General features: G+C 37.5%; 1 long non-coding RNA gene across 1 annotated transcript in view; it reads left to right on the top strand.

Moving 5' to 3' along the window:
- Positions 1–6,807, top strand: part of LOC114033589 — a 34,413-nt gene extending 27,606 nt beyond the window's left edge. Inside the window, exons 3-4 of the long non-coding RNA XR_003567997.1 lie at positions 5,825–5,903; positions 6,192–6,807. This is a non-coding gene — a long non-coding RNA (uncharacterized LOC114033589). The remainder of the gene's footprint in view (positions 1–5,824; positions 5,904–6,191) is intronic.
- Positions 6,808–14,771: the final 7,964 nt, after the last annotated feature.

The raw sequence follows: 14,771 nt of genomic DNA, 5'->3' as shown, positions 1-14,771 counted from the left end.
GGCTGGTCTCCTGCCATCAGCCCAGGGCCAAATGAGGATGTACTAGGTCCTGGGCCAGAAGCTATGAGCCTGAGAGTCCTTTGTTCCCTGCTTCTCATGCATTTGGGGCTACGTGACACTAATCTCCATTCTGATCATTTTGTCAATTCAGGTACTCACCAGAAACTTCTGTGCTGTTTCACTTTTTAATTTCTACATTGGCCTGGTCAATGGGTTGCCAAAGCTGAATTTCCCTGGCTAATGCTTTTCCTAGTTTCTAAGTCCCCTGTGACAGAGTCAATGATATTGTCCTGCCAATAGTTAGTAAATGACATTGTCAAATCTTGCTTTCGAATCATGATTAAAGTTTACTTTTTCCAAACAGTCTGTCTAGATTCATACTCCCCCCAAGGCTCATTTCAGAAACATGCCTGAATAGTAGTTATTGGTTCAATTTGTGTTTTAAACAATCTGTCACTGGGATTCAATATATCTGTGTGGATCCCATTATCCCTATTTGTTCTCACTCTCAATGAGCTCACAGTCAGTCTCTTCAATTTTGAGTCCCCATAGGGTTCAATACAAAGGGTATGTGTATGTGTGTGTATATATCTATATATCTATATATATCTATATATCTATGTCTATCTATGTATCTATATATCTATGTATGTATGTATGTATCTACCTATATATATACACACACACACACACACACACATATATATATATGTATATATATATATACACAGGCACAGGGCAATGGTGGAAGAGGGGATTATACTTCATCCAACATCTCTAGCCTTGTGGTCATATGAAGTGTTTCATCCAGACCATGTCTTTAAGGAAGTTTCTAACCCTGCTCCTAAACTGTTGTTTAAATATACATTGTCCTGAGTAAGAGTCAGAAGACTTGACTTTTAATTAATTTCCCAACCAATAACTTTATGCTTAAAAAATCCCTCCAATCACATCTCTTCTTTAACAAAGAAAAAAAATAGATAAAACTCAGCCATCAAAGCAACTGTATCTACTTGTATATGCTTTATTTCATAGCCATAGTCCCCTCTCTACTGAGAAAAGGAAAGGAGTTGTGTTTCCTCTTTTCTCCAGCAGTATAATTGGCCAGTGCTAATCTGAGCTCAACAACATTTTAGCATTGTCATTTTTGACATTGTTATCCTTATTGTAGATATTGCTTTTTTGGTTCTACTCTCTTCATTCTATTATCAGTTCATGCAAATCTTCCCATGTTTCTGGGGCAGCTAGATGGTGCAATGGATAGAGCACTGGCCCTGAAGTCAGGAGAACCTGAGTTCAAATCCAGCCTCAGACCAAACACTTGGCACTTATTAGCTGTGTGGCCCTGGGCAAGTCACTTAACCCCAATTGCAAAAAAAAAAAATTCAAAAAAAGAATAAAATCTTCTTATGTTTCTATATGTTCCTCATATTCACCATTTATTATGATACAATATTCTATAACATTCCAATGCCACAGCTTGTTCAGCCAATACCCAAGAGATAGGCACCCATTTTGTTTCTGGGGTTCTTTTTTTGCTGCCATGTATTCCAAGTAACATTTAAATGCCTAGATCCCAGGTAAACTACTTTGCTTTCATTTAAAATAAGCAACCTTGACCCTGCCTGGAAGGCAAAGATGTTTTAATTGTGCTAAAAGGTATGGGAAACATAGGCAGGAAAGTGAAGGATGGAGAATTTTCTAAATAAATAGATTTTCAGCAGTTGGTGGTGAAGCCACCCGTGAGATTAGAGGAATAAGGTTATTGACAACACTTGTGCTGGTTGGGTTCAGATGTTTCCCTTAGTTAGTCAGGGTTTCTGTTCAGTTGTGAGCACACCTGCACCCGACAATTGCTGGTAGGGGCTCTGTATGGGGAACTGGAGATAGGAGAAAACAAATAAATAGTGATGTAAGGTGTATAAGACGAGATAGCATGGACATTTTGGGGCAGTATTGGAATCACATATGAGGGAGATAAGATGAGGAGATGGGCCTGGTTTTGAGAAAGAGAAACAGATAGAGACAGAGAGACCGAGACAAAGAAAGACAGACACAGAGACACAGAGGCAGAGACACAGAGACAGAGAGAGAAATGGAGACACAGACACAGAAACAGAGACACAGAGATGGAGACAGAGACAGCAACCAGGCTAAAGCCAAAGTCATCTTGGGTGGGAACTGTTCTGTTAAAAGGGATGAGAAGGAGGAAAGGAGAGCAGCAGAAGAAGATCACATGAGAAAGTCAGCTAGTATAAGACAACTGAGGGGCCCTAACTCCTGGGATTATGCTACAGAAACCTAGAAGAGTATTACATCCACAACACCCATGGGAAAGGGATTCAAAAGTGGGATGTGTCCAAAATCTACCATTCATTTAATCCCAAGACCCAGAACCCACCTCCAGCCAACTCCTTCACACTCTAGGGTAAGGGGTAGGAAGAAATATAATGTACCAGATCATTGAATTAGCTGGTCAAATTTCTATTCTGGAAGCCTGTTTAGGGGTCAGAGCCAAGATGGCAGAGTAAAAACAGTGACTTGCTTGAGCTCTCCCCCAAACCCCTCCAAATATCTGTAAAAAATGGCTCTAAACAAATTCTAAAGCAGCAGAACCCACAAAAAGACAGAGTGAAACAAATTTCCAGCCCAAGACGGCCTGGATGTTTGATTGGAAAGGTCTGTTATGCAAGCTGGGAGAGGAACGCAGTTCAGCGTGGGCACGCAGGCAAAACAGGCCTCAGTGAACCTGGAACAGGCCTCAGAAGACTGAATCATGGGCAGCTGTGGCAGTTTCCAGACCTCTCAACCTATGAACCCCAAAGACAACTTAGAAGGTCAGTGATAAAAGTCTGTGACTGCAGTGAGAGAAAGAAGTTTGGTCCCAGCCCCAGCCCCTCAGCACAGCCCCAGGGTGGCGGCTCTTTCCAGAGCTGTTTGCCCACAAACTGAGGGGGAATTGAGTGGCTGATCAGAGGGGGATTGCAGGGATCTCTTTGCCAGTGCTGAGGCAAGAATCTCTTGCTTTACCTGTACTTGGATCTGGGTCACAGTTCTGGGTGGTGATCCTGGGGCAAGATGGAGTGCTGATGTGATGGAGCTTGTAGTGGTGGTGGAGAGGAAATCCTCCTCACAGTTCCAAGGCAGAAAAGAGTGCTTGTGGTCACTCATAGACCAGAGCACAGGCCAGGAAAGGAGTAAACACCTCACCCCTTATCATACCACCTTGGAAGAACTGAAAATTTACAGATCCTTAGAAGTATCTCTGAAAACAGCTGCACAAAACCCCTGAAGCTTGGGATGGTACATTCTCCACACTGGAAGCAGATCCCTACCTTAACAAAGAGCTTAAAACTCAAGTAATTGACTGGGATCGTGACCAAACCTCGCAAAAAAAAAGTCAGGCCATAGAATCTTTTTTTGGTAACAAAGAAGATCAAAACATACAACCAGAAGAAGACAACAAAGTCAAAGCTCCTACATCCAAAGCCTCCAAGAAAAACACAAATCAGTCTCAGGTCATGGAAGAGGTCAGAAAGGATTTTGAGAAACAAGTAAGAGACGTAGAGGAAGAACTGGGAAGAGAAATGAAAGTGATGCAAAAAAATCATGAAAAACAAGTCAACAGTTTGCTAAAGGAGACCCAAAAAAATACTGAAGAAAATAACAGCTTAAAAAATAGCCTAACCCAAATAGCAAGAGAGGTCCAAAAAGTCAATGAGGAGAAGAATGCTTTAAAAAGCAAAATTGACCAAATGGAAAAGGAAGTCCAAAATACTTCCTTAAAAATTAGAATACAGCAATTGGAAGCTAGTGACTTTATGAGAAATCAAAACACTGTAAAAACAAATCCAAAAGAATGAAAAAAATAGAAAACAATGTGAAATATCTCATTGGAAAAACAACTGACCTGGAAAATAGATCCAGGAAAGAGAATTTAAAAATTATTGGACTATCTGAAAGCCATGATTAAAAAAAAAAAAAGCCTAGATATCATCTTTCAATAAATTATCAAGGAAAACTGCCCTGATATATTAGAATCAGAGGGCAAAATAGAAATGGAAAGAATCCACCAATCACCTCCTGAAAGAGATCCCCAAATGAAAACTCCTAGGAATATTGTAGCCAAATTCCAGAGTTCCCAGGTCAAGGAGAAAATATTGCAAGCAGCCAGAAAGAAACAATTCAAGTATTGTGGAAACACAATCAGGATAGCACAAGATTTAGCAGCTTCTACATTAAAAGACCACAGGGCATGCAATATAATATTCTGGAGGGCAAAGGAGATAGGATTATAACCAAGAATCACCTACCCAGCAAAACTGAACATAATCCTTTAGGGAAAAAAATGGACTTCAGTGAAATAGAGAACTTTCAAGCAATCTTGATGAAAAGACCAGAGCTGAATAGAAAATTTGACTTTCAAATACAAGACTCAAGTAGAACATGAAACAGGAAAGAGAAATCATAAGACACTTATTAAGGTTGACCTGTTTATATTCCTGCATGGAAAGATAATATTTGTAACTCATGAGACCTTTGTCAGTATTAGGGTAGTTGTAGGGGAAAAATTATATGTATGTATGTAGATGGATAGATAGATAGATGGATGACTAGAGGGCACAGGGTGAGTTGAAGATGAAGGGGTGATATCTGGAGAATAAAATTAAGGAGTGAGAGAGGATTATACTGGGAGAAGGAGAAAGGGAGAGGTAGAATGGAATAAATTATCTCACATAAAACAGACAAGAAAAGGCTTTTACAGTGGAGGGGAAGTGGGGGAAGGTAAGAGGGAATGAGTGAATCTCATAGGATTTGGCTTAAGGAGGGAATAACATGCGCACTCAACTGGGAATGGAAATCTATCTTACCATACAGGAAAATGGGGGGGGGAAGGGAACAAGAGAGTAGGGGGATAACAGAGGGGAGAGCAGATTGGGGGAGGGGGTAATCAGAAGCAAACACTTCTAAGGAGGCTCAGGGTCAAAAGAGAGAATAGAATAAATGGGGGGCGGGATAGGATCAAGGAAAATATAGTTTTTCACAACATGACTACTATGGAAGTGTTTTGCATGACTACACATGTATAACCCGTATCAAGTTGCTTGCCTTTTCAATGAGGGTGGGCGGAGAGGGAGGAAGGGAGAAAATTTGGTTAACCCAAAGTTTTAAAAACACATGTTTAAAAAAAAAAGAAAATAAAAAAACAAAAAACACCAAAAAAAGAAAAAAAATTCTATTCTCAGCTTTCCTTTAAAATCCTTCTTGGTACTACCATGGACTAATATACAGAATGTTCACTGAAAGAATGAGGGTGGGAATCTTTGATTTCCAAAGCTTTTACTCTTCCTCCTGCTCCTGAGTCATAAGAACAGTGATGTCAGTTTCCCAGTGAGTCTGTACTGGGCAAAGCCAGGATCAGGCTAAAGATTTGGAGTCATGAACATACCATGGTTTACTTTACTGCCTGAGAATTGGCTAAGTTCTCTATCATTGACCTTTGGTATTTACCTGTTATTTCTAAAACAGAAAGGTATACAAATTTGTGAAATTTTAGTTCATTATCCAGGCCACTATGTCTTGGTTTGACATTTTCAAAAGGCTACTCTCTAGATATAATTCTCTGGTTGTTATCATTGCCTGTGGAATAGAAAACTCTCAGCTGGGAGTGTGTCTCTAGGGGCTTAGGCTTCTGCTGCTCCCTTTTCCTTCCTGTGCTAGGAAGGGACCAACAGAACTCCTTCCCCGTCCTTAGTATAATGAGTATACTCTGTCCTCACTCTCCTAAAGCAAGGTCTGATACATCTTCCTTTCGGGGTTCTAGGAGTAACTTCAGAGGTTTAGAAACATCTCTTCTCTAATATCACCAACTGGAGCCCCTACCAGCTGTGCTCCTTCCACTGGTAAGTGCCAGTAAATGACTAGAGCTCCAGTTTCATGTAACCAATTAATATCGATTAGCTTTTACAAAAGAGTTGTTATTTTGAAGATTTATAAGAAAAAAAAATTTTCCCTCTACAACACTTTGGGGGCACACTTTTATTTCCTCTGGATCTGTGGGAAGAATAAGTTCAAACTTAACTTAGTTACTATATGACATTGACCCCACCAAGCTCATATCCAAAAGTATCTTAGTTATTGATAGGTTGGGTCCCAGAGGTCATATGCTAAAATTATTGTTTGTTCCATAGGTCATCAATGCTGAACTGGCTGCAAAATACAGACTATGATGCCTGGAGACTCACTTTCCTAACATTTTGTAATTCACAAGGTCAGTCATCAATCCCTTCACCTAAAACAGAAAAGAGCAAATACAGAGACCAAGGACTAAAACCCATTTCACAGAGTCACATATCAGCTGTGATGGAGAGAAGTTTCAAGATCTCTTCCATTATGGCATTATCTCCTCTAGACTCCACCAACAAAGGAATCAAATCAAGAGAAAGCAGGAGAAAAAAAAAGACTGAGTCTGTGGTCACTAGTCCTTTGTGGATTCCTCCACAGCTAGTCAAAGAGCTTCCTATTCATCATGCAGTTAGCTGACCAAAAACCAGTTATGGAATGCCTACACATGCTCCAAAGCATCTCCAAGGTCTATAATAGAAGTCTATTACGCATTATCACTACTGTTCCAGGAGTAGGCTCTCCAGCCTTTCCACGTGAGGGAGATGCTATTCAAGGCATGCCCTGCATGTGTCAGTCTTTGTTTCATTAGTATATAGTCTTTTGTCTCAAAAATGTTTTGTTATGATCATTGGAGAACATTTTTCCCCTTCCTTCCTTCCTTCCTTCCTTCCTTCCTTCCTTCCTTCCTCCCTCCCTTCTTTCCTTCCTCACTTCCTCTTTCTACTACTCTAAGTTGTATCTCTAACCCTCAAACTGGAGAGCAAATTGCTGGGAAGAAGTTTTCTGGGGCCCTGAGGAGATGAGGCTGGTCAGCCTTCCTTCAATAGACTTGATGATCTCCTTAGGAGCAACTAGGAATAAGACAAACTTACATAGTGGAGACAGCATTGGCACAAGAACAAGGAGACCTGGATAGGGGTCTAGTCCAGCTCTGTCCATAACTACTTACATTTTTTCCCATAGGTATCTTTTGCTTTTATATAATTTTCATTTTCTGGATATTTTCCTTTCCCTTCTCTTTATTTCTTTAGGAGCACTTGGTAATTGAATCTGTATAAGTATCTTATATGTTTTGGTAGATTCATCCCCAAATACTTTATGTGTTTTGTAGATATTTGGAATGGGAACTCCCTTTCTATTATTGCCTCTTAGATTTTATCATTATGTAGAAATTTTGTTGATTTTTGAGAACTTATTTTGTAACCTGCAACTTTTCCAAAGCTATTATTGTTATTAATTAATAGTATAATTAATATATTTTCTAATTCCCTTGAATTTTCTAAGTAGACTATCATGTCATATGTAAATAGGGATAGTTTTATCTTCTCTTTACCTATCATTATACTTTTAATTTCTTTTTCTAATCTTATAGCTATTGATAGCATTTCCAAAACCACTTGCTTTTTTGGATTCATTTAATGCATAGTAATTTTTTTTCAAACCCTTCATTTTTATTCTGTGGATAGCTTTGATTTTTAGATCTATTTCTTGTGAGTAATCATAAAATTTTGTTTTCTTATACAATATGTAACTCTCATATTATTGGATTATTTAATCCATTCACACCTAAAGTTACGAGTTAGATTTACATTTTCCTCCATTTGCGTGAATTTTTGGGTTTTTTCTGAATAAGATTTTTTATTTGTTTCTTTTCCTCTGTAATAGTACACTGTCTCTTCAGTTGTTTTTGCTTAATCTACTTTAAGCCAACCCTTTTCCCACCATATCCTTTCCCCTTACTCTCAACCTCCTTCCCAATTTCTCACTCCTTTCCTTAGTTTTGGAGTTTTGTACATCAAAGCCTTGTGTATTACTCCCACCTTTAGAATCAGTCTATTAACAAGCATTTATCCTAGGAAGAGAGAGTAATTTATGTTTCCCAGTACCTGTATTTATCTTCCCTAAGTCCCTCCCAATACTCCTAAATAAATTCAATGGAAGAGGACACAGATCAAATTTTGGCCAGTGTTCATATTTATGTTGATATAAATTTAGAGCTATTCCAAATATTTTTACTTCCTTTTTCAAAGTAAATCTAATTAGTTATAGCTGCCTTTCTCTGACTCTGATTTCCTTCTAATAGCCAAAAAAAAAAAAAAGACAACTTCAAAGCAGGAAACTTCACTAATCAAGACACATGGGACAAATCTAGAAGCTCAAAAGCTATCTTATTTTTAGAGCAAAGCTCATTTTAAGTAATCCCAACTAATTTAAATTATTTGTGTTGTTCCTGTCTTTTTCTGTATGTGTATGCATGTTGTCTCTGTGTCAATGTGCATGTGCCTGGCAGTGGGCTTGTGTGCATGTGGGAAGAAACATAAATAAATGTTTTTTTCTATTTTAAAATCTTATTTGGAATTTTTGAGAGGTCATGAGGATCAGAGAAAATGTCCAGTACTTCATCTTGTTGTTCATGCCCAAAATTGTTGTGTATTTTTTAGTATTTCAAGATGCTTTCCCCCCCTTTTTTATTACATTTCTATTACTATTCACTGACTTCCCCACAACAAATAAAAGTATTCTCTTTTAACAAATAATTACTTAATCCTCCTATTTTACAGATGAGAAAACTGAGGCCTAAAGAAGTTGTGACATACCCAATGTCATACACATGGCAAAGTTTTTATTCATATCCAGGGTACTCTGGCTCCAAATTTAACACCTTCTGCTGAATCTACTCTCATTTCCTTCCTTTTAAGAATATACAATTTCCCTTGATATATTTAAATTTTGTTTTTCCTTATGCATTTTTTATTAAATGACTTCATTCTGTGAAGGATCTCATGGTTATGTTGATTGATGGTATAGAAAATATGAAAATTAATTTGGTTTCTAATACTACATTTATTACATTTACTTTACCTAACTATAGTCACTGAATCTTCAACTATTTAATGACTCCTTTATTTCTGAAAAAAAAAGTTTAAAAGTAATATTCATAAAGGTCTTATTGTATCTTGATGGCTAATTAATGCCCTAATATTTTATATATTTTATCATTGCTGAAATTGGTATTCATCAGTTTTGGGGTTTTTTGTTAGTGATATACAGAAATGTTGGTAATTTTTGTGAATTTATCTTATATCCTTCTATTTTTTAGAAGCTGTTTATTATGCTAATTTTTTGGTGAAATCCTCAATTTTACTGGGAAGGCTGTTAACATATTCCCATTAGAAGTAATGGAAAAGTCTATAGATTCCAATAAATATTTTTCATAATAGTATAGAAAAATCCTTCCATTCCCATGGGTTTAGATAACCCAGAACTAGAACAAAATGAATGTAGTAGATTATTGTTTGATAAACCTAAGATCACAAAACACTAGAGAACAAATTCTTTATTCAATAAAAGCTGTTGGGAAGGTTTTATGAAATATCACAATTACTTTCAAGTGGATCAATAATCTAAGTCTTTTTGAAATAATTAAAAAATTAAAAGATAATGAAATCTTACATTGTGAAGAGGTGCAAAACTCCTAGCACAAGTAGGAGACAAAATAGATTAATTTTGTTATAAGGAAATAAAGAATTGCCATGGTCAGGAATTCATCACCAAGAGGCTGTTGTACTGTATGCATTACATAGGTTGGCTGGCCTTTGGAAAGCAGCTTGTCACTGATGCAATACTTGAAGTTCTTTCAGTGTAGTAGAACTTAACAGAGCTTGTGCTCCACTGGCATAACCTTATAGAATTCAGGGTTGCCACTACACCCTGATGAGGCAGAAGAGTACATAACAAAAAGCAATGTACCCAATACAAAAAGAAAAGAAACAGGGTAGGGAGAATGACTAAAAGTTTGCTAAAAACTTTTCTTAGAAAAATTTGACTTTAAAATCCTTAAGAAGAAATTGACACAACTTTATAAGAAAATATTCATTTCCTAATAAATAAGTGGTCAAAAATATAAACAGTCCTCAAGAAAAGCAATACAATATTGTGCTCTAACAAATGAGAAGCAGGATGATATCAGAAAAACCTGGACTTAATGAACTGATACAGAATGAAGTGCACAGAACCAGGAGAACATTGTACACAAGCAACAACAATATCTTATGATGAACAGCTGTGAATAACTTAGCTATTCTCAGCAATGCAATGATCCAAGACAATCCCAAAGGACTCAGGGTGAAAAATGCTGTCTGCCTCCAGAGGAAGAACTGGTGGTGTCTGAATACAGATTGAAGCATACTATTTGTCTCTTTCTTCCTTTCTTTTTTCCTTCTTTCTTTCTTTTCCTCCCTCCCTCCTTCCTTCCTTCCTTCCTAATATGGAAATGTTTTACATGATGGCACATGTATAACCTATATCATATTGCTTACTGTCTCAGGGAGGGAAGAGGAGAGGGAGGGAGGGATGCAATTTGGAGCTTAAAACTTTAAAAAAAAGGAACAAATGCTAAAAATTATTTTTACATGTAGTTGTGTCAAAATAAAATATTATTAAGAAAAAATATATTGATTGCATTTTGAATTTTAGTTAGCTCAGGCTATTGACATCACTTCCTGATTATCTGAGCAAAAAGCAGCTTTGAGGAGCAGTGGAACCAATCTGATACTTGGCTGGTAGATCTTGAAGGACAACTCAAGCAAGGTAGTTTTGCTTCGCTGAATCAACCCAAGATGTCCTCAGTGCTCATCCTTGTTGAGTATCCTCCTCTGCTATTATAATAAGAATATTACTGTTAGTACTTTTCCATGCCTAAATTCTAAGCTACTGACTCTCTTAAGGGGAAACTGTCAGGGTGATCTCAAGACCACCAAGCCTTATATTATAGTAGCTATATCTAAGTAAATCTTTTTTTGTTGAATGTTGAATGACCTAAAAATATCTCATTTTGTTGCAATGTTGAAACTAAACTACCAGGAACTGGCCTGAGGCCTAGCCTGGAACATTTCTCCAGCATAAATTTTACATGATTCTAATATGGATTTTGGCTATGATCTGAACAGGTATTTCCTTAAAAGAGCATGAGATGTGCTTTTTTACATAGGATCAAGCGCAAGAGTATTACACTGAAGCCAGCTTGAACTAGTTCAAAGGAGCCAATTGTTAAATTTTCAGTATAAGCATTTACATTTGAGGAATCCACAAATGCTACTAATCAGTGCTTGATTTATTGTTTTGTGGATTGTCTAGTTAAGAAAATTTCAATAAAGTAAATCAAATAAGAAAAGAAAAGCAACACAAATTATCAACAACCACGTGAAAGGGTGTTAAAATTCCCTAGTAATCAGAAAATTCAATCTCAAACATTCCAGGATACACCTTCACACCAATTACATAGGCAGCAATGGTTAAAAAGAATAAAATTCAATACCAAGATGACTATAGCAAGACAGTCATATTTTATTCTATCGGTACAGCTGTGAATTGGGACAATCTTTTTTGGAAGATAATGGCTACAAAGCTATTCATGTCCTTTGGTTCACTGATCCCATTACTGAGACTATACTCTAAGCATACTATTTCAGGAGGGGAAAAATCTATCTGCATAAGAATATTTCTAACAGCATTATTCTAATAGGAAAAAAACCCTAGAAACAACCTATGTATTTAAAGATTAGGAACAGTTAAACAAATTTTGGATATTAATGTAATGGAATATTATTGTACCATAAGAAATGACAAATATTAAAATTACAAATATCTAAAATTCATATGAAGTAATGCAAAAACAAAATAACAACACACATGCTGATTATAAGTATAATAACCATGAGCAACAAAAATCCAGGAAAATATACTGACAAGAAAAAGAAGTTAGGAAGGTATCATGGAAACAAAACAATTTGGTTTCTATGTTTTAAAGTTAATAAACATATTTTACCTCAAAATAAACTAAAGACAATGGAAGGTTGCTGTTTCAACATAGACATTTAAAATAATTTTTGCTTTTGTTTGTATTTGAATATTTACATTTTGTTATGCATGTTAAGTATGTGATGGTTTAAAAAAAAAAGAAACATAAGGTGCTCTAGCTGAGGTAAAGAAAAGTACTACATGGTACTGTTTGCCTTCTCCTCCTTCTCCAGGGCTTCTAAGCCAAAAGAAACCCTTCGTGCACATCCTTCATCTTACAGGCAGTTGGTTGACCTTGTTTTCACTGGGAAGTAATGAAGAGCCTCCTGAGAAGCACAATTTCCCCACCTCGTGGCTAAAGCCTAAAACTCCACTATCTACACTTCTTTCCCAAGTTTAAGGCTTTGTTCCACATCAAGTTCTTGGGAAATGTCACACTGCAACCCTTAACTTTTATTGTTTTGAGACGAATCTCTCTTTGTAGAGCACTTAGGATTGTCCAGTACAAATAGAGAATCACACCGACTGCCTCATTTCAAACCTCTTCTTTTACACATGAGGAAACTGCTGAGAGATATGGCCTACCTTAATCGAGGTCTTACAGTGAGTTAGCAACAGAACTGATCCGAGTACCCTTGTCTTCTGAAGTCTACTTCAATTCCCTGAGGGCACTTACTAGTCAGATTTTACTTTTGTATCCCCAGTGCCTGGCACATAATAAACATCCTGAAAATGCTTGTTAAATTAGGTGGAAAAAAAGAATATGTATGTAACAAGTACAAACCTGCTGTTTCTTTCCTCAGGATTCTAGATATACTCTGAAAGTGTAGGGTATCTTTCCTTAATGCCATTGGCTCAAACCCTTACCAGTTATTCACCCTCCCCACCACTGATAGCCACCAGTGACTATCTAGTACCCAAGTTCTATTTAACCACTCAACATCAATTAACTTTTACAAAGGGATATTTACTTCAAAGATATAGCAAAAACAAAAGTGCAAATGTGATAACTTCTAGAAAAGTGCTGACTGGCCAAAAAGACCCTGGGATCTGTAGTTCCTCCTAGCTTGGGAAGAGAGGAAACTAATGGGATACTAGCTCTCAGATTAGACGTATTTTGGGTACAATGTACAGCTAGAGTTTTGAGACAGAGAGAGAGAGAGAGAGAGAGAGGAGGGGGAGAGAGAGAGAGGAAGGGGAGGAAGAGGAGGAGGAGAAGAAGAAGAAGAAGAGGAAGAAGGAGGAGGAGGAGGAAGAAGAGGAGGGGGAGGAGGAGGAGGAGGAGGAAGAAGAACTTTTTTTTACTTTGTATGAATACTGAATTATAGAGGTTAGTAGAACAAGGGGCAGTAATACCCAAGACTGGGAATGAGATCAAGTTGGAGTGAGTTTGTGTAGTCCTCAAATACAAGGAATTCATTAGAGTTCAGTCAGGTAGCCAAGATTTTAAGTGGAACCCACCTAGATTCAGAATTATGAGACACTCTAAATGACACAGAAAATAGGCTAAAGGATGTCAGGAAGGATACCCACTGGGAAGTCCCATACACAATTAGCCCAGGAACTCATGTGAAAATGTGGATCAAGATATAAAGTAGAATAATTACTCTAGTGATATAGAAAATGAAACAAAAGTTCAAAAGAAAGCTTCTGAAAGAGAATTTCAGGGGTAACATTGGTATCCTTTGGCAAAGTCTTGAACTGAGAGCATAATGTCCATATATCACTATCTAAGGGAGATAAGGGAAGCAGACAACTTCTATTTCAACTCTGGAGAGAAAGGGCATGCACAGGTTAAATGCACTCAAAAAGAGATTGGGACCTTGGTACTTCAGAGATTGAGGACAGCAGGACCTGTTACAGTGAAAAGGAGGTAAAATCAAGGCAAGAGGTTGTCTTGGTCCCAACAAATACTGACAGTGATCTCATCACTGATTCCACTGGCTCCTTTCCAGCTAGACTCATAGAGGTAACTGTAAAATTGAGAATGTGGAAGCAGCTAGGTGGTACAGTGGATAGAGCTCGGGCTTTGGAGTCAGGAGGACCTGAGTTCAAATCCATCCTCAGACACTTGACACTTACTAGCTGTGTGACCCTGGGCAAGTCACTTAACCCCAATTGCCTCACCAAAAAGCAAAAAAAAAAATTGAGAATGTGAATTGCATTTCCATTCTAGCTAGTGGAAAGCAAGGAACTATTAGCTTTCAGTCATTTTATGAGAGATGTTTGAAGAAAATAATTATACAGCTTCTTGCAGGTTTCAGTTTTGGAGGACTGAATGACAAAAACTACCCATAGTTGGGATATCCATTTGTTCAGACCTTTTATGTGTCAATGGAGTGTCGGCTCTAATGGGAACCAATTCTAGATTGTTCAGAAAACTGGCAGAATACTGCAACCTACAAGCTGGGGCTCCCTATCTCTACCTTTTGACCATCCATACAACTTGTTCAGAGGCACACAGGAAGAGAGATCATCATCACTGTGGTGACAGTGATCATAAGGGCAAAGCTCTTCCATGCCTGAACATTTCAACAGCACTTTGATGAACGTTAGGAACAAATACCAGAACAAAAATCTCAGTTGAAGTCAGTATTTTTTTTTTGTACATATGTAAAACTCTACCAGGAATGATGCCACTGGCTTTATACCCGGCTAATGTTTGGGCATGAGCTACATTTACCTAACAACCTATGTTTGGAGTCTCTGAGAACAGAGACTATAGGTATTCATTACCAGTATTTTTTCATTTGAGAAAGAAGCTTAGCACCTACCTAAATTTTCATCCAGGAATAATACTGAAAGAAATAAAAGGTGATATGATGCTAGTGTTCATTGTCGGGACG

This window comes from Vombatus ursinus, unplaced genomic scaffold, assembly GCF_900497805.2.
Source record: "Vombatus ursinus unplaced genomic scaffold, bare-nosed wombat genome assembly UNPS02007284.1, whole genome shotgun sequence".
Lineage (NCBI taxonomy): Eukaryota > Metazoa > Chordata > Mammalia > Diprotodontia > Vombatidae > Vombatus > Vombatus ursinus.
The sequence above is the reverse complement of the archived record's forward strand: the minus strand, read 5'-3'. Positions and strand labels throughout refer to the sequence as shown.